This window comes from Anguilla rostrata, chromosome 8 (assembly GCF_018555375.3).
Source record: "Anguilla rostrata isolate EN2019 chromosome 8, ASM1855537v3, whole genome shotgun sequence".
NCBI lineage: Eukaryota > Metazoa > Chordata > Actinopteri > Anguilliformes > Anguillidae > Anguilla > Anguilla rostrata.
In genome coordinates this window covers 50,521,196-50,545,946 of record NC_057940.1, presented here as the reverse complement: position 1 = coordinate 50,545,946, position 24,751 = coordinate 50,521,196, and the positions used below count along the sequence as shown (strand labels likewise).

Below are 24,751 nucleotides of genomic sequence, written 5' to 3'. Positions count from 1 at the left end.
ACCCAAATAAGGTCAATAACGTTAGATTTATTGTTTTAGAGAGTAAGCTTGGGAAGAACTCCCTCTCCAGCCCAGCCCTCCTCCCATCTAAACTACAGGATGTGACTTATTGTATTAGTTAATATGAGTAAATATACACACAAAAAATATAAAATATAAGTCACGCCGACATTTTCACCCCAACAATCTTCCCTTTAAATATATTTGGATATAATGAATATTAGTTTCACAGAAAAAAGATTAAAGTGTCAGATCTTGACCATTTTAAGATGGCTTGACTGGCCTCATCTTAAATTATTGTATATAGTTACAGCATTAGCAAATCACCACTTATTACATTTTACTGGACACCCAAATAAGGTCAATAAGGTCAGATTTATTGTTTTAGAGAGAGAGCTTGGGCAGAACTCCCTCTCCAGCCCAGCCCTCCTCCCATCTAAACTACAGGATGTGAGTTATTGTATTAGTTAATATTAGTAAATATACACACATATATATATAAAATATAAATCACTCCTATATTTTTGCCCCAACAATCTTCCCTTTAAGTATATTTGGATATAACGAATATCAGTTTAACAGCAAAAAGATTAAAATGTCAGATCTTGCTCATTTTAAGTTGGCTTGTCCGGCCTATTGCTTGAATGTTTTTTTATTTCACTACAGCAGTGTGATGTGTTTATTGCGTCATATCCTAACACATGAAACAGAGCTTTTTCAATGTTATTGCATGAATAATCTTCAATGTCATGTCTGATAGTAATTTTAAAAAGTCATTGTGGAACACCAGTAAAGAGGTATTGCATCATTACTGCAGCTTTTTGTGTGCTTGAGGAATATGTGTGCAAACCCAACAATCAGACACATTGATGATGTCAGCATATTGCGGAGAGGTCTGGCAGTAGGTGTTTCCCAGAAGGTTTTGCTGATGATTGACAGGCGCTTGTGTCTCGGCATTCAGGAGGATTCACAGAGTCATTCCTCCACCGAGGCAACTTTTTGCTCTGAGGCAACAGTGGCTCCCTGCAGAAATTAATAATCCCCTCAGATAATCCCAGACCTGTGAAATTTTCCTTGACCCTTGTTGCTGAGCTGTCTTTGGGTCTGAACAGAAGGCTGGTCATTGCAGTCCACTGTAAATGAGAGCTAATGGTTGGAACAGTGGCCCACTTAATAATCGGGCTGATGCAAAGAATGTGCATGTGTGCATTGAGGTCGCCAAGTTTGTAAGATACAGGGTGAGCAGAGCTGGGGTGAGTGGACAGCCATGGCACAGCTGTATGCAGTCAAGTTCATTGTCCTGTTTCTGTTACTGTTCCTGGTACAGGTCCTGGTTCTGGTCCTTGGCCTGGTCCTGTTGCTGTTCCTGTTCCTGTTCCTAGTCCCAGTCCTTATACTTTTACTGTTCCTGTTCCTATTTATGGTCCTGTTACTGCTACTGTTCCTGTTCCTGGTCCTGGTCTTGTGACTGTTCCTGGTCCTGTTACTATTCCTTTTCCTGGTCCTGGGTCTGATCCTCTCAGCAGCTTATCAAAGATGGTGGAATCAAGAAAGGGATCTTCTTCTGCTTTTATTTGTGCTTTTATTGCCTTCTCCAGCAAAGACCACTTTACCTACAGTTCTTCTCCAGGGTGAATCACTATCAGAGCCTTGATGTTGCACTCTTTCTTTCCTGTTTGCTCTGTCATTTCTTTAAAATGTTTCTACACTGCAAAAGAATGATTCTTTGGCACTGTTATTCTAACCAAGACCATTTTTGTAATTTCTACAAGAAAACATAATTTTTCTTGTATGTGTCGTCCTTTATTCAATGTGTTACTTGCTATTTTGTTGTCCGTTAACTGTCTTCAAACAAATAAGTAAATTTGATCCATAATACTCAGTAATATTTACAATATTTTTTAAACTTTCTGAGAGTTCTGTTTGGCACAGCAACAGTGAGAATGAAATAGTGAAATAAATGTTGAATTAGCCCTACACTTACCAACCATTTAAGTGTTACAGTTGTATATTGTATGCTAGCAATAGCCTTTGTGTAGATTGTTGTTCAGCTGAATGTTAATTAGCACCAGGGAGGAGTTTGCTACGTGTGAATATGACTTCCCTTGCATTGTGCTTATTGAAAGTGTCTTTCTCGCTCTTAAAACAGCGTGTGTGTGTATAAAGAGAAAGTTGCTAGTTAAGAAAATCAGATGCATGGTTCACGCCCAGACTGTAGCAATAAACGGTAGAATGTGAGCATCCATCAAATTACATAAAACAGTTCAATTGAGTATTTTTAAACTATTTTAGTATTCTAAAATATTAAGTTGTGTTTACATAATTTAGTTCAGTATCGCTTACAATATAACAAATATGAATTTATAACAGGCAAATAAGTAAGCTTTACTTATTGACTGTGAGAATGATAAGGTTTACAGATGACAGTTTAATATTTAGCTAAAGTTAAATTTACTAAAAACAAATGAAATGCTCACTATCATCGTCATCAGCAGCAGCAGCAGCAGCAGTAGCGGTAGTAGCAGTAGCAGCAGTAATAGCATCATAATTATTACCATCTAGTGACGCATGCAATAGTTTATTCACGATATTGTCGGCGTCTGATCAGCAGCAAATGTATCATCATCACTCTCATCTTGTCCATCAGCATCGTGTTGTTGTCATCATCATGACTATGGGGCAGAGCAGCAGCATCAGCAGCATCAGCAGCAGCATCAGCAGTAGTAGCAGCAGCTTTAGCAGCATAAAAACTAGCCTCTGTAGCAGCATCAACAGCAGTTTTAGAAGCAGCTTTAGCAGCTTTGGCAGCAGCATCAACAGCATCAGCAGCATCAGCATCTTCAGCAGCTTTTGCAGCAGCTTTAGCAGCTTTAGCAGCAGCTTTAACAGCAGCAGCATTAGCAGCAGCTTTAGCAGCTTTAGCAGCTTTAGCAGCAGCATCAGCGGCACCAGCAGCTTTAGCAGCTTTAGCAGCTTTAGCAGCAGCATCAGCGGCACCAGCAGCTTTAGCATCTTTAGCATCTTTAGCAGCAGCAGCTTTAGCAGCTTTAGCAGCAGCAGCTTTATCAGCAGCATCAACAGCAGCAGCAGCTTTATCAGCAGCATCAGCAGCAGCAGCAGCTTTTGCATCTTCAGCAGCATCAGCAGCTCTAGCAGCAGCAGCTTTAGCATCAGCAGCTTTATCAGCAGCAGTATCAGTAGCATCAGCAGCATCAGCAGCACGATCAGCAGCATCAGCAGCATCAGCAGCAAAAGCAGCAGCATCAGCAGCATCAACAGCAGCATCAGCAGCAGCAGCAGCAGCAGCAGCAGCATCATCATCATTATTACTACCTAGAGACTTATGAGATATTTTATTCATAATATCGGTCTCTGATTTAAGCTGGAGCAAGACAGGTTTATGGTCTGAGTACTCTGTAGTCTCAACAAGGATTTCACATTTTTCGACTTGCTGCATGGACTCTCTCTTTATGAAGATGTAATCTAATCTGGACCTGGTCTCATTTTGATGGTATGTGTATTCTATCGTCTCTGGGTGGATTTCTCTCCAGACATCCACAAGGTCAAGGTATGTTATCATTTTCTGTACACTTCTCCGCCTATCATCATGTTTCTTGTTTGGTAGTGTTGATGTCTTGTCCAAGACCGGGTTGAAAACAGTGTTGAAGTCTCCTCCAATCATCAACTCTCCTTCAGTATTCCTCGTTAAGTATTTTCGGAGTCTGTCCAAAGCAGCTTCGTCTTGCCGATGGTGGTATATGCTCACAATGGTGTAAAGCTGGCCTTGTAGTTTACATTTCACTACAATGTAATCTCCTGTATGAGCTAATTTTTTATTTAACAGCTGAAAACCAATGTCCTTTCGAATGAGAATGGCAACTCCTCTGCGGTATGTATCAATCTTTGTGTAGAAATGCTCCCATTCACTGAAAGTGTGAAATACATTAGTGCCATTTCGTCCAATGCGAGTCTCCTGAAGACAAATAATGTTAACATTCTCCTTTTCGGCTATCCCAGCCATGGCACCTAATTTCTTTGCTCTTGTGGTTTCTTTTGAAATCCCATTTATATTCCAGGACATTATACATATCGGCTTAATCTCTGTCTGTGTTGCGCTTGTTCCTGGTTGCATTGTGTCTGAAGTTACATTAAAGTTGCCCTGATTCATAATTCACACAGTAGAGTTTCTCTGCTTCAGATGTCACATACAGTAGAGTTCCTCTGCTTCAGATGTCACATACAGTAGAGTTCCTCTGCTTCAGATGTCACATACAGTAGAGTTCCTCTGCTTCAGACATCACAAAAGTTGAGTTCCTCTGCTTCAGACGTCCCAAAAGTTTCTTTTTTTTCAGATCTCACTCTATCACTTCAGCTTAGTGCCTTACCTGTGTGAAACAGCAGGCATGTGTAAGACAAATATGAGGTATGTTATTAAAAGGAAATTTTTGCATCTGGTCTCCTGAAGAAATGCATTGGCCGTGCTATAGCCTTGTTTATTTACACAGGGCTGGGGCTTTGTCATTTGCTTTTGAGGGCGATAAAAGGGGTTTATATTCTGCAGTCACAGCTGCTGTGCATGCAGATGTGTACCGTATGTCACATACTGTACATTTCCGTCATACCCTATGAGAAAATGCATTATCAAACAGTAGAATTGTGTCATTTCAGGACTGTGTTAGAATCTTAAATTGAGGCAGGAAATCCCAGATGAACAGCCCGTCTAGCGCAATCTGTGTTTGGTACCCTTTATGACACAGAAGATTCCTTATACCTGCTGTTCATTCACTGTTCTATGAAAATATGATATGAGAGCCTGGTGCCATAAATCCAAACCAATAATAGAGCAAATATGCTTGTATAGATGTAATGTCTATCAAAAACATTAATAGTAGCCAGTAGTGTGAGCTGTGTTGGATTCCTTCAGACAACACTGTTCAATGTTGTTCATGTCAGTCATTGTTCATGTCAATTATAGCACGATACTATGCAAAGAGTGTAAGAGCTTGTTTATTGATCAAGATGTCTTCCATTTTAATCAAAGAGTAGGTTTCCCTGGCAACTGTGTACCTCAGCACTGGACAAAACAGTCAAAAAGTTGATTTCTTTTTTTACCATTGTTGCATTTCTTTGGGTGACCATTTTACCCTTTCTGTTGTTGTTTCCGTCTTTTCTGAGCTTGGCAGTTTGGAGATTCACTCAGGGGTGGGGGAGGTTGAACAGGAAATGGAAGTGCTGCTCACTCCAGAACACTCTGAAAAGGAGTCCAGGCAGTTGAGCATCTTTCGGTTACACCAAAACTGCCATGGTAGGACTAAGCCAATTGCAGACTCTCAGTCATACTGTACACTCCTGGGCAAAAAAATAGGCCAAGCCCAAAATGGCAAAAAATGAATCTTTTAATGTCTTAACAACTAACCATTGGCCAGAAAATTAGCAAGAATTAAACAAATGCACTCCTTTGACCTCCTGTGCCGCCAGTAGTGTAGCTGGGTATTGTTACTCCCCAAACCCATATAAGCATCATCTAAGCTTCATGGGAGTTCAAAATTGGTCTGCTGAATACACTATTTAGTATCTCCAGAAATTATTGATGAATTCAATTTTTTTTTTTTAAATACAGATGAACTATTCTGTACAGTTTAATATACTTTAACATGGAAGAAAAAGCCCAGGCAGAAAATTCATAATCTAACTGATTATTATAGCAACAGGAAGAATGCATTTTACCACCCATTGCAGTGCAGATATTTGTTTCAAAATCATATATTATTGTATATACTATTAACTATGTGCTATTGTCATTGGTTAGAAGCATTTCTCAGTACTGTGGTCACTACTTCAAAACTTGTTACACAGTAAGCACAACAACAGTCAATGTGGACCAGACTGTGAATGATGACTTGTCATTGATTTGAGACAAAATTCATTCAATGACTATGACTATTAATGTTCTTGAATTCACTCAAATTCAACCTCAAGTAGTACTGTATACTTATCTGCAGCCCATTTCACAAAAATTTCTGTACTCTTTACAAAACTGTTAAATTTACGCTCAAGACCTAACATACAATATTAGCCTATATACAGCATTTCCCCTGCTGTACTGAGCAGCACAGAGCCATATCGTATGGTTGCGCTCATTTACTTTCACTTTTGAGTGATCTTGTGATATGTAACGTTTTAAAAGTTGTTGTTAGTTATTTCAGGGGGCGTTATGGGAGTCTACTGTGGTGTCGATTGTTACCCCACACATTTGTAGCAACTGGTAAACAAATACGAGTGATGGATGACTGACTTTATGGTACGCGTGAACAAGATGTTGGCACCAACATCGGTGAATCAGCTGAGATGCGAATCAGCCTGTAGGTACATTTCAACAATACACAAACAAACCTGTCGGAATTTTGGCATCCATTATTTTTCATTCAAGTATTTTATTATTACTGTAGAATAAAAATGTTGATAAATAAATATTATAATGCTGATGTATCAATCCCTACTGCTAAATGGGATTCTAGACCACTGACTTGGAATTTTGAAAATAAATAAATAAATAAACATTTCTAAAACTATACTCTTCAGAGAGTAAAATAACACAAAACTGGAAAAAACATATATAATATGTTTTGAAATCATGTATCAAAAAAAAAAAAACTTTTTTTCCACAAATTATTTAGTATTCAGAATTTCTGACTTAACATACAACTAACCAAAATTGTCAGTTGTTATCTGTGGGGAAGTCACTGGATTAAAATATTTCAAACAATTATTTCCCCCCATGTCTGGCTTCAACAAATATTATCAAGACGGGAAACACTGCAAAAATATTTGTGCAAGTCTGCACTGTACCACAGAACCAGATTTTTACTTTCAGAGAATAAAAAGGTCGTATTAGAATACTCACTGGTCCTTCAGCTCTGTATGTGCAGATCAGTACCTTCTTCTCACCAATCAGACATTAGATTCTACATTAGGCTACACAGGTGAACAAAATTAATGCTTTTCCTCCTCAATTTGGTCCACAAAACTGCGTAATAGGCTACTGCTGTACTGCTTATACTGCTCATCACAACGAACTCACCAACTGTAAGAAAGCCCTCCACAAACCAAACAGCGGGAGTATCTGAGTGGCGAAGGAACGCGTGTAGTAGATGCGGACCTGTCTTTGGCTTGTGTAGCCTGCTTAAATACCATTGTGTATCCTGCTACAACACTAGCGTATAGGCGATTGACCACAGGAGGGAGGGGTGGAGTTAAAAGGCTCACTATGGTTCTCTCTGTGGACAAACAACCACTGCAAACAGCCTGGGGAATCTTTTCTAATTTTGAAAAAGTTACGGTAAGAATAACATTGTTACTAATATTTCAATATGAATATTCACTGTACTGAAGAAACTTATAATTACTTAATATTTTGTACATTATTTTATAGTAAAATCGTGTTGAAAATGTGTGTATTAAATATGATACAGCAGGTATATAAGGTAATTATATCTGTATCTGTAAATTCCTCAATCGTCATTGTATTGCATTTCATGATGCAGTATGTATTATGCCTACCACGATGTAAAATACACTATTTTGATTATTTAATTTAACTAATTAAAGATTGAAATGAAGATATATTTGGAGTGGAAATTGAGATATTCAGATGTATTTTTTATATACAACCGGCACAAGCATGATAATCAGTTATGTTGCTACATAGGCACAGTACAAATGAACAGGGCAGGCCTAAAAGAATGCAACATGATGGATGAAAAAGATTTGAAGAAAAGGGGAAGAGGGTCACTCGAATTTTAGAGTAAACCAGGAAAACAACATCATTGTAAGATGGTGTGACAACAAAGCTGTGAATCTACTTTCTTCTTTTGTTGGCATCGAACCAGTGGGAAATGTGAAACGTTGGGATCGAATATCCAAAACACAAATAATGGTTCCCAGACCAACCATTGTTGAATCATACAACAAATTCATGGGAGGTGTTGACCTCCTTGATATGCTGTCTGCACTTTACAAGTTCAGCTTCAAATCCCGAAGATGGTATTTGTACATTTGGTGGCACACTGTCACAGTGGCAGACATCAATGCATGGAACCTGTATAGAAGAGACCAGAAGAAACTGGAGCCCCAGAAGAAACCCATGGCCCTGTGAAGGTTTCAGGCTTCTGTTGGCACTTCTCTCACAAGAGCAGGAAAGGCCAAAATCAAGTGTGGCAGACCACTATCCTTTCCAGTACCAGAAGCAGCCCCCCCCCCCCCCCCGGCCCCCCCCGCCCCTACCGCAAAAGGCCAACTGCTTGTGTACCTGCTGATGTGAGAAAGAATGGCATTGATCATTTCCCATCATGGGAAACCCGACAGATATGCAAGCACTGCACAGGCAATCACTTCTCGCATGTCTACTGTGGGAAATGTAAAGTCCATCTTTGCCTGAACAAGGACAGAAACTGTTTTGTTGCCTACCACAATGCGAAATAAAAAGGTTGTAAATGGTTCATGTTAGAAAAAAAAGAACAAAACCAATTTAAATGTTCCAAAGGATCCAAATGCAATGAAAAATGTATGTTCTTGTTAAAAAAAAAAAAAATTTTAAACTGAAAATCAATAAATTGCCTTAAATGCCTGGCGAATCAAGTATGATACATAAAAAATATTATATATGCAAATTAGTTTTTGAATTTTTGATTTTTGATTTTCTCAAAGGATCCAATAAACTCTTCAATTTCAAAAAATTAGAATTTTCCGGCTATTATTTAATATGTCAGACTTTACAGGGTTAAGAATCTTCTGGTACGGAGCTGAATTCATGGTTACTCAGGTCTCCCAGGTCTCGAGCAAGCAAAGCATACCCACACCATCACACTACCACAATTTGTAAGACCCCAAAACGATCAGGTTTTACTGGGTTTTTTTAACACTAAGGGGTTTATTTTGGTTTACCTTCTTTTTACTTAAACAGAGAGTGGAAAACTGATATGCCACAACATTCAGTAGGAAAAGAATGAGAAAATAGGAGAATCTGCATTTTGTACTTTACAAAAATGGGCATTCCAATTATATTCACGTATTAGTTTTTATATACTGGGTCATGTGATATGTGATGTCACGTCCTCCACATTTCGCCTCATATCCATTTAATTCTCAATGGACAGCAGTATCTGATGAGCCCATGTGAGGCCTGGATGAGAAGGAATCCCTATCTGTATCTTCATTAGACTAGTGAGAATCCAGGTTAGTAAGTGAAGAAGAAGAATGTCAGTATCGACTGGAAAATCTATGTTGCTGCCCGATGAGCAAAAAACACATCAGTGCCAGTACTGGATGAGCTGAAATTCATATCAGTATCAGTCAATAAGAATCCATGTCAACATCCAAACAGTCAAAATCCATGTTGGGTGAAATAAGGATCCATTTAATTCCTTCACAAAAAATCTTTCAGCGAGGAAGCCATATTTTGATAATCTCTCACAGTTAACATCAGTTAACACTCGGTCTCTACTCTCAGATGTAAGGGAGATAAAAATTTTGTCTGTATAGATGAAAAAATTTGATTTCATGGAAGCCTCTATTTCTCCCTCAGCCAGGTGTTTTGTCCACACGTTTTTCCTTCAACATCTCAGAAACGTTTTGAAGATGGACTTTAGAGCAGTTTCTCTCTGTCTTTCTACTGCTGTCTTCAGGAAAGACCACTTCACCTTCTTCTGTGGTTCCATTCTGTAGATCTCTATCAAAGCCATGCTTTGACCTCCTTGCTTGTGTTTAAAGGGCTCCAAATGCCTTTTCAAATGTCTGTCCAGTCTGGTAGTAAAGAGGAAATGGGTTACCTAGACTTACCTTTAATTTCCCTGTCCTGTCCTAGTTTGCATACAGACAGAGCCATTATCATCAGCATCATCTAGCCTTCTTCACTTCCTCAAGACCTGTTTCCGTTTTTTTGTGCGATGGAAATTGACAAATTTTTCACATGTAACTCTTATTTCCAGTGATAGCAGATGCGAAATCTGGACTTTATGTGCATTAAAAAAATAACAATTATCCAGATGTAGGTAAACACGTAAAACAGAGAACAGAGGCAATGGGCTTCAACTACTGCAGATTTTCTGCAGGTTTTCTGCAATGGCAATGTCCAGCAAACACATATTTTACAGTGTTGGATGCCCTCTTTCAGTCTGTTTAATCACAATGTATGCACGTGTTCATATTTTAATTTGGACATATTCAGGTTACATGTGCACACTGGATTGGTGCATGTCATTCACAAACATGCAGTTATGAGGAGGCAATTGCACAGGAGGGTGGACAAAAAGGGCTGATCCGTTTTGGGATTTTGTGCTAACTTCTGCTCTTAATTATTTAACTAGCTCAATCGTACCATGTATGGAATTTATATAAGCACCAGCTATAGCCACAGACTACAAGTGTACCCTAAAGATTTTACTGTGCTCCAGTACAGGCATGGACAAGCATAGTCTTTAGAGCTGTCAGAAAAATAAAACTAATGTATAGTTTGTTATCCCCAGAAATAATTAATTAATTTGATTTTTTTATGCCAAATTATTCTGTACAATTTAATACACATTCATATGGAAGAAACAGCCCAGGCAGAAAATGCATACTATAACTGACTATAATAGCAACAGGAAGAATGCATATCACTCTCTATTGCAGTTCAGATATTTGTTTCAAAATGATATATGATAGTATATACTATTAACTATGTACTATTACATTTGGTTACAAGCATTTCTTAATACTGCATTCACTTCTTCAAAACTATTTCCACAGTTTGCACATAAACAGTCTATGTGGACCAGACTGTGAATGATTTTTCATTGATTTGACATAAAATTCATTCAATGACCACAGCTTTCAATATTCTTGAATACACTCAAATTCAACCTCAAACAGAACTGTATTACAGTATGTATATATGCAGACCATTTCACAAAAAACATTTGCGTGATCTTTTCAAAACCATTAAATTTAAGATCCAAATCTAACATACAATATACAGCTTATGTACAGTGTTTCCCCAAAATAAAGACACCAGCAGCACAGTGCCACTGCTGAATTTCTGGTGCCATATTGTTCAAAATCCTTGGATGTCTGTACTGATAACTGCTCGATAAATGAGATGGTTGATGCCTTTAATAGCAAGTTAGGTAACATGTCGAACAAAGTTGCTCCAGTTAAGGTTAAAAAGAAGCTTTGTAATAAAGCGGCAGCATGGATAAATAGCACGATCTGTCAGCTTAAGCGATTATGTAGAAGAGCCAAAAGAAAGTGGAGAACAACCAGACTAGAGGTTCATCAGAGCATTCTTAAGGAATGCATTACTACCTTTAATAATGGCATATGTACTGAAACAAGAGCCCACTTTTCAAGGATCATTGCAGAGAATGGCAGCAACTCTAGGGTACTGCTTTCAACTATTGATTGATTACTAAATCCCATGCCAGCCTCTGATCTTCTTAACCAAGCTTCTGCCTCAAAGTGTGAGGGATTTGCACATTTTTTTAATAATAAAATAACAACCATTAGAGCTGGTATTGTTAGAAACACTGGTAACTTAGATGATCTGCCCTGTAACAAGCCAGCCATGATGAATAGCTTTACAAGCATTTCTGAAGCAGAGCTCTGTAAGATTGTAGCGCAGAGCAACCTTCAACATGTCATCTTGACCCTGTTCCTACTGCATTCTTTAAAAATGTTTTTAAGAGTGTCTCCACACCTGCTCTAAAGATAATTAACACATCTCTGGAGACTGTAATCTTTCCCAACGCTTTCAAAACTGAGGCTGTGAAACCCCTATTGAAGAAATCAAATTTAGATTCAAGTGTCTTAAGTAATATATCCAACCTATCTTTCATGAGCAAGATACTTGAAAAGGTAGTCTTTAATCAACTTAACATCTCTCTAAATGAGAACGGTAATCTATATATACATTACATTACAGGCATTTAGCAGACGCTCTTATCCAGAGCGACTTACACAACTTTTTACATAGCACTTTACATTGTATCCATTTATACAGCTGGATATATACTGAAGCAATGCAGGTTAAGTACCAGGTAAGGGTAAGGGTACAACGGCAGCGTCCTTACTCGGGAATCGAACCTGCGACCTTTCGGTTACAAGCACAGTTCCTTACCCACTGTGCCACACTCCATCCTATATATATATATAGTAGCAGAACCAGGGGTGTGGGGTTTCCACGTCACAAGTTGAACAACTAAAACACACAAACAAAGTACAATTAAACAATTATTGGGGGAAACTCACAAAGGGGAAAAGGGGGGAAATCAGGCAACCAGTCCAGTTCCACAATCTGTATTCGTATTCGTGTCCGTATTCCAAAGTTCAAACCCAAATCCGGGTTCTCAAACAAAACGAGTCGATGCACAAGTGGGTAGTCAGGCAGTACAGGTCACAACAGTAATTCAATAATTTTCCCATTTGTCATCCAGAAGTGGTGGCTATGTGGGGGAACCAGGTCATGGGAGGGGGTATGAGCGGTGTTGAATGAGCAGTGTATGCATGTAGAAGTAATCAATTCATTCATTAACAACAATATTCCCTCCACTGTGTATGTTTCCAATGATGAGAATTTTCATGTGTAATCAATGACTAGTTAGGAAATTATAAAAATGAGAGTTTTTTTGTTACTTCATGAATTTGTGAGTTTTTAAATCATCACTTTATGAATAAATCTGTACAGAAATTTAAGCCAAATAATAATTAAGAAATCAAACAAATAATTTTTTGCACAATTCATTCTCCTCCGTATTGTTATTTTTTGTAAGACTCCAGGAGTTGGGAGAAAAAGGTTTGAGGCAGGAACTGTAAATAATCAGTATTCTTTATTCAGCTGAAGGGGAGTCAGTTCAAACAACAAAGATGCGTGTCCAAATGCCACAGAGGGGTACAGTCCCTCTGGGCATTTATAACAGTCATGTTACATCATTCTGTGTTTGCATTCAGCTCAGCCAATCATCATTCATTATGTTTGCTGGTCTCCCAAATAAGGTCAACATGGTCAGATTTACTGCTTCCCCTCCCATCTGAACTAAAATATTAGTAATTAGGAACAGGATAATATGGATAAAATGGATAATATTGATTAATATTAATTAATTATGTTGTTTCAAAATCATATATTATTGGATATACTATTAAATATGTACTATTGCGATTGGTTAGAAGCATTTCTCAGTACTGCATTCACTACTTCAATGCTTGTTACGCAGTACGCACAACAACAGCCAATGTGGACCAGACTGTGATGACTAGTCATTGATTTGAGACAAAATTCATTCAATGACCACAACTATTAATGTTCTTGAATTCACTCAAATTCAACCTCAAGCAGTATACTGTATATGTATCTGCAGCCCATTTTGCAAAAGGTTATTTACTCTTTACAAAACCGTAAAATTTACGCTCAAGACCTAACATACAATATTAGCCTATATACAGCATTTCCCCTGCTGTACTGAGGCACCAGCAGCAAACCGCCATATCGAATTTCTACACTCATTTACTTTCACTTTTAAGTGATCTTGTGATATGTTACGTCTTAAAAGTCTTTGTTAGTTATTTCAGGGGGCGTTATGGGAGTCTATTGTGGTGTCGATTGTTATCCCAGACATTTGTAGCAACTGGTAAACAAATATGAGTGATGGATGACTGACTTTATGGTATGCGTGAACAAGATGTTGGCATCAACTTCGGTGAATCAGCTGAGATGCGAATCAGCCTGTAGAAACGTTCCAACAATCGGCAGTGTGGGTGCTCGCCTGTTTGTGCCTGTGTGTGCCCATGCAACATTGAGCCTCTCTCTCTCCCACACACACACACACACACACACACACATACACACATATAATGCTGATGTAGCAATCTCTCCTGCTAATTGAAAGCAATGCGATTCTAGACCACTGACTTAGAATTTTGAAAAAAATAAACATTCCTAAAACTGTACTCTTCAAAGAGTAAAATAACTGTTGGGTGTCAGTTTTTAAATCATATATCAAAAAACTTTTCTTTTATTCCACAAATTCTTTAGCATTGAGAATTTCTCACTTAGCATAAAACTGACCAACATTGTCAGTTGTTATGTGTGGGGCAGTCACTGGATTAAAATATTTCCAACAATTATTTCCCCCCATGTCTGGCTTCTACAAATATTATGAAGACAAGAAACATTGGTTAAATATCAGTGCAAATTTGCACTGTACCACAGAACCAGAGGTGTACTTTCAGAGAATAATAAGGTTGTATTAGAATACTCACTGGTCCTTCAGCTCTATACCTGCAGCTCCTTCTCACCAATCAGGCATTAGATTCTTCAGTGGGCTACACAGGTGAAAACTCAGTGCTTCACCTCCTCAGTTTGGTCAACAACACTGCGTAATTGGCTGCTGCAGTTCTGTTTTATACTGCACTGCAAAAACGTCTTATAAAAAAATTGCACATACTGTACCTCCCAGTTTTGTCTTCAAGCACATCAAACACGTCATGAAACCATTTGACACAATAATGCAGAACTGCTGGTTTAATTCAGAGGTACACACAGAGCCAACACACGGTGAAAGAATTAGAAAATAAAGGTGAACAGACAAAAGAATGTAAAATAATAAAGGTGTGATGTTTTGTTTGGTGACATGTATGAGAATCCGTATTTTGTGTCACACACCCCTCAAAACCATGTGACTCAATAATGCCAATCTATAGGTTTGGTCATTCAGGTGAACAGAGACTATGCAACCAGAGGAATGATAATATAACACATGAAAGAAGATGAGATAATAAAGGAGTGGGGTTTTGCATGGTCACACCTATGAGGATCTGTATTTCATAACATGAGAATTACGGAGTCTGAGTTTCATTTTTGTGAAAATAAGCTATACGCAAATAAACACTAAATTTATCATTCTTTATTTGTGTGTGATGTTAAAACAATGCAAAAAGTTTTAAATCAGGGAGTAATTACTGTTTATAGGTAGTTCTTAGTGATAAAGCAGATGGAGCTGGAATTAGACTACATGGTCCAATCTGTACAGAAACAACATCCAGGCTTTCAGACCCCACAATCAGCTGTGTTGCTTTTGTCACGTGATTCTGAGATTCATTCAAAAAAGCAACAAATTAATTTGTCTCCCATATTCCCATGGCTGAATAAATTACACATGCTTAGTTTTTCATGTGTAATCAATGACTTGGATTACGATAAAACAAGGAGAGTTTTGATTTTAACTTCTCTGTATACATTTGTATGGTATTTTCAGAAACCCACAAATTATGTTTTACACAATTAATTCTCCTCAGTGTTGTTTTCATATGTGCAGTTGTTTTTTCGCTGTTTTACTACTGTCAATAGACTGGTCACAGTTCCAGCATATTGAAAATAATAATTAAAAGGGAGAAAATAACATTTAGAAACAATCTGTTAATATGCATTTTAGTTTTACTTTTTAATGATTTCATTTTTTTGAGGAAGTTCAAAATCCAAAAGATATAATCTGACTTTCAAAAATGAAAAAACAAAAGTGAAAACACTGGCACCAGATTATCCTGTTAGACTGCTCAGTGTAGCCTGGGGTTGTCATGGTTTGCGGTGTAGTGTCCATCTTTGGCCACCCTTACCTCTTTAATTGACGCACCTGTTCTGCATTCATGCCACTTTTGGCTTTATTTGGATCACCTGCTCCCACCTATATAAGCTCCCGCTGACGTTCAGTATGGGCTTCTGTGTAAACTCGCGTTTTCATAGAGCTGGTAAGGTATAGAAAAAAACCTTCAAGAGAGGTTGTCTCAGTATTTAGACTTCGTTCAAAATATCCTGCAACGGTCTCTTTATTATGGTGTATATAGGTCTGTTTTTAGGGCAGAAAGTTGCAGGCAGACCATCTTAGGCTTTCTGTTTGTGGTGGTGACTCTTTTCAGTCTTTTTCCCTTTTGGGCTGATTGTTTTTGAGAGTTAACCTCCCCGCTTTTGTGCTGTTACTTTACAGCCTTTTTAGTTTTTTCTTTATTTTCCGCCCTTGGGGTTTTTTCAGGGCTGTTTTCTGTTAGCCGCACTCGGCTGGACCGTTTGTCCAACTTAATGTATAACAGTGCTCCCAAAGACATTTCTGGTTTGTACATGTGCAATTCAGTCCTCGACTGGCTCCCAAAGAAAGGGAGCAATGTGATAGCTTTTTTCTTTTCCTATCCCTTACAGCTTTATTCATCCACCAGGTAGACTATTTTTCAACATATTTTTTTTTTTACATTTGGAATAAGTTCATTTGCGCATCAAGAATAAACCTTTTGAACCTGCCCCTCTTTTCATTCACTGTTTTTCAATCAAGAATTTGCTCCCAGTCTATATTATTTAAACTTGCTTGCATCTTGTTAAACATGTCATACCTAAAATTTATAACTGAATTTAGAGGAGGCCATCTTAAAACTAACTGCGGACAGATCACTTGACCCAAATGGCTCCACAACCTCTATGCTGTTAAGATCATTACAGCCTCCAGCTCCAAAAAAATATTTTTTATATTTCTAGCATTTTAACAAATACATTTCAGACTATTACTTCAACACATCCTGTTCTATCACTCCTCGCTTCCCCAAGCCATCTTTACTAAAGTTGTGCTTTGTGTTATCACAATTATAGCTTGACAGCTTCTATCTTTGCAGTCTGTACCGCCTTACCCATTTCAGTCTCAAACTTCCCTGCTTCCCAGGTTTTTAGTTTAGATAATCTTGTGGATAATCTTATCCCTATGGATAAGCTGGCCCAGTGTAGCAGGACCCTTCCGGTTCTGATGCAGCCCGTCATGCTTTTACAGGTCACCCAGTCCCAAAAGGAGTCCCAATGCCTTATTAACATGTCTATTTTATTTGTATAGCACTTTTTACAGAAAACTGTCACAAAAACACAGAGTTTTCACAGAGTCGCAGCAGGAAAATTGGGCAAAAACCAGACCTAAACCCCCAAAAAGCAAGTGAGGTAAAAACTCCCCAGTGGGAAGAAAAACACTCAAACCATGGCGAGAAAAAAACTCCCCAATGGGAAGGTAATCTCGGGAGGAACCCAGCTATAGTGGGGGAGCCCATCCTCCGCTGGCTGGCCTGGTCTATAGGTAAAATGGATGTACCAGAAATGTAATAAGGGATCTATCATTACAAATAATCAAATGGGCTGAGAAGGTTACAGTTGAGATATTAAACTAGTTAGTGAAGAAGAAAGTCCAAATGAAGGGATATATAATATGCTGTTCAAGAGGGCATGGTGATGCATCAGGGGCTCCACGTTGCGTCAAGGTGTGGGCTTGAACCAGGAGCGGGACAGGGCTGGAACAGTCTGCAAACTCAGTGCGAGGGAGAGGGCCGGAGAAGTCCATGGGCTCAGGGCAATGGAAGCACAGGAGACCCAGGGAAAAAGAAACGATAAAGATTAGGCACTGTCGAAATCTAATTTCAGAATTGTCAAATCAAATTTGGCATACATTGTAGAGCACAAAAAATATCCCACAATGCACTGTAATATTGTGTAAACAGCCATGATCACTACAAAGGTGGAAGTGAACCATGATGCTTTGCAAACTGTTTACAAAGCTTTTTATCTTTATTATATGCGTACATATACAGGTAATGTAATGGATCAATGAATGAGGAAGGCAAACTCACTGGGCAGAGTCAAAAACATTTGCAAATAGATCATTAGTTATCACACCAATGAATAAAGAGCCAGCTAGATGGTATGTTGAAGGTTTTTTAGCTATATGCAACAGACATGTAGCCAAGGTGATGACACTGAATGTTGACTAAGGAGAAGGTCTGCTGATCCCTATACGGAAATTCACTAGATTAGAGATCAGGAAGTAGTGAGCCGTTTCTGACACTCCTATTGCCTCCAGGAGGGACATCTGGTAATGGGGCCAGTGATACCACACCTTCCATCTCCAGGCTCAGAATGTTACAGCCTGGCTATCAGTGTGAACCTGCACTGTACCACAGAACCAAATGTGTATTTCAGAGAATAATAATGTTGTATTTGAAGACTCACTGGTCCGTCAGCTCTGTACCTGCAGCTTCTTCTCACCAATCAGGCATTAGATTCTTCAGTAGGCTACCCAGGTGAAAACTCAGTGCTTTACCTCCTCAGTTTGGTCAATAACACTGCGTAATTGGCTGCTGTTATTCTGTTTTATACTGTACTGAGAAAACGTCTTATAAAAAAATTGCACATACTGTACCTCCCAGTTTGGGCTTTAATTACATCAGACACACGTCATAAAACCATTTGACAGAATAATGCAGATCTGCTGGTTTAATTCAGACGTATGCGCAGAGACAACACATGGTGAAAGAATTAGAAAATAACGGTTAACAGACAAAAGAACGTAAAATAATAAAGGAGTGGTGTTTTGTTTGGTGAAAAGTATGAGAGTCCGTATTTTGTGGCACACACCTCACAAAACCATACGACTCAATAAAGCCAATCTATAGGTTTGGTCATTCTGATGAACAGAGACTGTGCATGCCAGAGGAATTAGAAAATAACTCAAGAAAGAAGATGAGGTAATTAAGGAGTGGGGTTTTGCATGGTGACAACTATGAGGATCTGTATTTCGTAACATGAGAATTATAGTGTCATATTTGTAAAAATAGGTTATATGCAAATAAATGCCAAATTTATCATTCTTTATATGTGCGTGATGTTAACAATCTTTAAATCAGGGTGTAATCACTGTTTTTAGGCAGTTCTTAGTGATAAAGCAGATGGAGCTGGAATTAGACTACATGGTCCAATCCGTATTGAAACAACATTCAGTCACAAATTTTTAGCTTTCAGACCCCACAATCAGCTGTGTTGCTTTTGTGCCATTTGTTGATAACATACATCGCTGTGGTATGTGCCAAAGACAAGGGAATACATCACAACATGGACTGTATTTTTTTTTTTCTCCTGATGGGAATTTACCAGAGAGTATCCCACTCCTCTTCCAAACTTTGAGTGGCCAATAGAAACTGTAACCCCGTCCCAATTCTGCAGTGTCTCCAGTGTTTAGTATTACTGTCAACGTCCATCTTACATGTATCTTCTGGAAATGAAACTTACTGCAGTATATATTAAATGGTACTATCAGAGTCATAAAGGTATTGAAAAACTTCATAATTCATTGGCAAGGATATAAATTATTGCCTCTCTCAGACATTAATATGTACAGGGTTTCACCTCGTGACACCTATGAGGATCTGTATTTCATAAAATGAGAATTAGAGGAGTCTGAGTTTCATTTATGTGAAAATGAGTTATATGCAAATAAATGCTGAATTTATCATTCTTTATATGTGTGTGATGTGAAAAATGCAATGTAAAAAGTTTAAAATCAGGGTGTAATTACTGTTCTTAGGTAGTTCTTAGTGATAAAGCAGATGGAGCTGGAATTAGACTACATGGTCCAATCTGTACAGAAACAACATCCTGTCACAAATCTTTAGCTTTCAGACCCCACAGTCAGCTCTGTTGCTTTTGTCAAGTGATTCTGAGATTCATTCAAATAAGCAACAAGTTAATTTGTCTCCCATTTACCCGTGGCTGAATAAATTGCAAATGTTCAGTTTTTTGTGCGTAATCAATTTATTTATTTATTTATTATCCTTTATTTAACCAGGAAGGTCCCATTGAGATACAATATCTCTTCTGCCAGGGAGTCCTGGTCAAGATGGCAGCAGGAAAATAAAAGTTTCATATTAAAACATACCAAAGAAAATAAAAAAATAAAAAATATAATAATAAAAAAAAACAGACATACAAGGATCAGGAGCTAAAAGGCACTTGTTGCTAAAAGCAATAACATTGTTCAGTAAAAACAGATTTTAACATATTTTTATACATGTCAAGAGAGGGTAAGGATTTCAGATTAAGAATGCCTTGTAACTCATTCCAGACATGCGGGGCATGAAAGGAAAAGGCTGATTTACCCAGTTCTGTTCGAATACTTGGGACCATGAGGAGAATTTTCTCTGAGGATCTAGTGTTATGGCTACTGGAGTAATATTTCAGTAAGCCGGATATGTACTGCGGTAGTTTACCCAGTAAAGCTTTAAAAATAAAAATTTAAAAATTAACATATGGGTTTTTCTCCTTGAATACAATGAAGTCCATTGAACCATTTCATACAAGTTACAATGGTGCGTATGTACACTTGCACAAGTTACAAACCGCAGGGCAGCATGATAGACTACATCCAGTTTTTTCAACAGAGATGAAGATGCATGCATATAAATTTCATCACCATAGTCTAATACTGACAAAAAAGTACTTTGAACCAATCTTTTTCTAGCAGTAAAAGGAAAACATTTTTTTAAACGAAAATAAAAAACCTAACTTTGGTCGAAGTTTTTTTAGAAGGCTATCAATATGGACGCTAAAGGTCAACTTGTCATCAATCCAGATGCCAAGATATTTGTAAGAGCTAACCCTCTCTAGCTGAGTACCATCTAGTGTTAGAACTGTACAGTCAGTGGGTGATGAACGGGAACGTGAAAAAATCATATATTTAGTCTTTTTAGAATTTAAAACCAATTTTAAATTAACAAGTGACATCTGCAATAAATTAAAAGCAGTCTGTAGGGAATCCATTGCCACTTTTAAAGATGGCGCTGTAGTATAAATAATTGTGTCATCTGCATAAAGGTGTACCTTTGCTGGATTTAACCCTACCCAAGATCATTTATATAAATAGAAAATAAAATCGGTCCCAAAATAGATCCTTGCGGAACACCTGCCTTTACAGTTAGAGGTACAGAATTATAATTGTCAATAGACACACACTGAGTTCTCCCTGTCAGATAATTTGAGAACCAACTTAGCACAGGGTTACTAAATCCTATACAATTGAGTCTTTGCAGGAGAAGACCATGATCCACTGAGTCAAACGCTTTGGATAGGTCAATAAAAAGTGCAGCACATGATTTTTTATCATCCAGAGCAGTAATAATATCATTTGTAACTGATATGGCTGCAGTTATAGTGCTATGCCCTTGTCTAAAACCTGACTGAGTTTGACTTAAAATTTTATTATCAGACAAAAAATGTTTTAGCTGTTCGTTTACTAGGGATTCAAATACTTTAGCTATAACGGATAGTCTGGAGATAGGGCGATAATTATCCAGAACAGAGGGATCTCCTCCTTTTAATAAAGGAAGGACAAATGCTGACTTCCAGGAGCTGGGGATCAAACCGCTGGTTAGACTAAGATTAAAAATGGAGGCAATGGGTCCCGCAATCAGATCTGCTGCTATTTTAAAAAAATAAGGCTCAATTTGGTCAGGACCAGCAGACTTTTTACAATCAAGACTCAATAGAGCTTTATAAACTTGAGTGGGAGAAATAGGGGGAAAATTAAAACTATTTCCTGGGCAACTTAGGGTGGTGGCTACACTGTCTTTACCATCTACAGGGAGATTTGAGAGAGTGGCTAAGCCTGCATTGATAAAATGCTTATTAAATGCATCTGCTATGTTATGCGTACCCTTTATTTCATTTTGATTTACTTTTAAAAGATCAGGAAGAGTAGAGGGTGTCATAGACCCTGATGAAGATTTAATCAACTTCCAAAATTTACTTGGATCATTAAGGTTTTCATTTATTAAATGAAGGTAGTAATCACTTTTTGTATTTTTTATCAATTTTGTGCATTTGTTTCTTAATGCCCTATACTGAACCCAGTCACTGGCATCATTACTTTTTTTTGCCTTGGCCCATGCCTTATCTCTCTCTCTAATAGAAGATGAGATGGTTTCATTAAACCATGGGTTGTCTTTACCACTAACTCTAAATCTTCTCAGAGGTGCATGCTTATTAATTAGGGCCAAAAAGGTTGTTTTAAAATAATTCCACGCCAAGTCAACGTCCGCCATTTCACAAACAAGGTCCAAGTCGCTATTATACAAATCATGCGCAAAGGCTTGTTCATTGAGATGTTTATAATTTCTTTTAAAAATAAAACGGGGCTTAGTCTTGGGTAGTTTGCAGTTTCTAACACAGGCAATTGTACAGTGATCACTGACATCATTACTGAATATTCCAACTGCAGAGTATTTATGTGGAGAATTCGTGAGAATAACATCAAGCAATGTAGACTTATCCATGTTTTTGGAGTTTAACCGAGTTGGAGAGTTAATTAGTTGCGATAGATTTAGAGTGTCGCAAATTTATCATAATCCAATGACTTGGATTATGATAAAACATTTCTGTATACATTTGTAAGGTATTTTTAGAAACCCACAAATGAGCTTTTACACTATTAATTCTCCTCAGAATTGTTTTCATACATGCAGTACGTTTTTGCTGTTTTACAACTTGATAGACTGGTCACAGTTCCTGCATAAAGAAAATAATAATTAAAAGAGAGAAAATAACATGTAAAAACAATCTGTTAATATGCATTTTAGTTTTACTTTTTAATGATTTCATTATATTTGAGGAAGTTCAAAATCCAAAAGATAATATCTAACTTTCAAAAATGAAAAAACGGAAGTGGCACCAGAATATCCTGTTAGATTGCCCAGTGTAGGCTGGGGTGTGGCTAAATAAATGCAATTTACTTATGTAAACTGCACTGTCTATCTTTCCATAGTCTTTCATATTCATAATCACGAGATGTGATGTTTACAGTCAGGGCAAGGTGTTTGTCTTCAGTCCAATGGCCAGGCATGATAAATCACATAACATAACATAATGACAAGAACAGGCCATTCAGCACAACATTGCTTGCCATTTTCTTACCTATGAATTGTACCTACTGTAATGCTCAGTTTACCAACAAACTAGACAGCATCGAGCACAGCTCTAAGGCCTGGTCTTCAAAAGCCCCAGAGTTTCTGCATCAACTTTAGCATGACCTGGCAAGCTATTCCACACAGTGACTACTCATGTCACCTTTAAATGTTAACACGTCTTATTAGAAAAAAAAAAAAAAACCTCAAAACACAGCTTTTTTAATATTTCAAGTTATTTAATTTCATATTGAATAGCCAACCACCTCCAGAGTCACCATCTCTCACCTACTCTAACGAGCAACTGCTCCTAAAGATGAAGAAGTCATATTTTTAAAAAGGATTTTAAAAGATTATGTCCTTTCGCTAACATTGGGGAGAGTAGCGATAACTGCAACACTTGATAAATGTAAGTCAGTCAATAACTTAATGTATAACAGCGCTCCGAAAGACATTTCTGGTTTGTACCTGTGCAGTTCAGTCCTCTACTGCCTCCCAAAGAAAGGGAGCAATGTGATAGCTTTTGTTCTGTTCCTCTGCCTTATAGCTTTATTCATCCACCAGGTAGACTGTTTTTTCAACTTTTTTTACATTCGGAATGAATTCATTTGTGCATCAAGAATAAGCCTTTTGAACCTGCCCCACCTTTTATTCACTGTCCTTCAATCAAGAATCTATTCCCAGTCTATATTACTTAAACTCGCTTGCATCTTGTTAAAGACGGCATGCCTAAAATGAATAATTGTGAATATAGACGAGGCCCTCTTAATTTGTAAAAATATATCAAAACTAACTGTGGAAAGATCACTTGTCCCAAATGGCTCCACTACCTCTATACTGCAAATTCTGTCAGATTATTACATACCACAAGATTCAGAAGTCACCCAGTCCCAAAAAGAGTACCCCATAAACGTGTCCATTTTATTTGTGTAGCACTTTTTACAGAAAACTGCCACAAAGACATTTCACAGAGTAACAGCAGGAAAATTGGGCAAACACCAGGACTAAACCCCCAAAAAGCAAGCGAGGTAAAAACTCCCCAGTGGGACGAAAAACACTCAAACCATGGCAAGAAAAAACTCCCCAGTTGGAAGAAATCTCGGGAGGAACCCAGCTATAGTGGGGGAGCCCATCCTCAGCTGGCTGGCCTGGTGTAGAGGTAAATGGATGTACCAGAATTGTAATAAGGGATCTATCATTACAAATAATCAAATGGGCTGAGAAAGTTACAGTTCAGGTACTAAAATAGTTGGTGAAGAAGAAAGTCCAAATGAAGGGATATGTAATATGCAGTTCGACAAGGCATGGTGATGCATCAGGGGCTCCACACTGAGTCAAGGTGTGGGCTTGAACCAGGAGCGGGACAGGGCTGGAGCAGTCTGCAAACTTGGGGCGAGGGAGAGGGCCGGAGAGGTCCATGGGCTCAGGGCAATGGAAGGACAGGAGACCCAGGGAAAAAGAAATGATAAAGATTAAGCACTGTCAAAATCTAATTTCAGAATTGTCAAATCAAATTTGGCATACATTTTAGAACACTATAAATATCCCACAATGCACTGTAATATTGTGTAAACAGCCGTGATCACTACAAAGGTGGAAGTGAACCATGATGCTTTGCAAACTGTTTACAAAGCTTTTTATCTTTATTATATGCGTACATATACAGGTAATGTAATGGATCAATGAATGAGGAAGGCAAACTCACTGGGCAGAGTCAAAAACATTTGCAAATAGATCATTAGTTATCACACCAATGAATAAAGAGCCAGCTAGATGGTATGTTGAAGGTTTTTTAGCTATATGCAACAGACATGTAGCCAAGGTGATGACACTGAATGTTGACTAAGGAGAAGGTCTGCTGATCCCTATACGGAAATTCACTAGATTAGAGATCAGGAAGTAGTGAGCCGTTTCTGACACTCCTATTGCCTCCAGGAGGGACATCTGGTAATGGGGCCAGTGATACCAC

The 24,751-nt window shown here is 38.0% G+C and overlaps 2 long non-coding RNA genes across 2 annotated transcripts in view; both read right to left on the bottom strand.

The window, feature by feature from the left end:
* The window catches only part of LOC135261896 (uncharacterized), a 60,457-nt gene that overhangs the window by 5,211 nt on the left and 30,495 nt on the right, over nt 1–24,751 (bottom strand). The window lies entirely within an intron of this gene.
* Nucleotides 3,113–18,489, bottom strand: LOC135261893 (uncharacterized). Its single transcript, XR_010332055.1, has 3 exons — nt 18,062–18,489; nt 5,113–5,251; nt 3,113–4,385 (listed from the first exon to the last, which is right to left on the bottom strand). It is a non-coding gene; the product is annotated as an uncharacterized LOC135261893 (long non-coding RNA).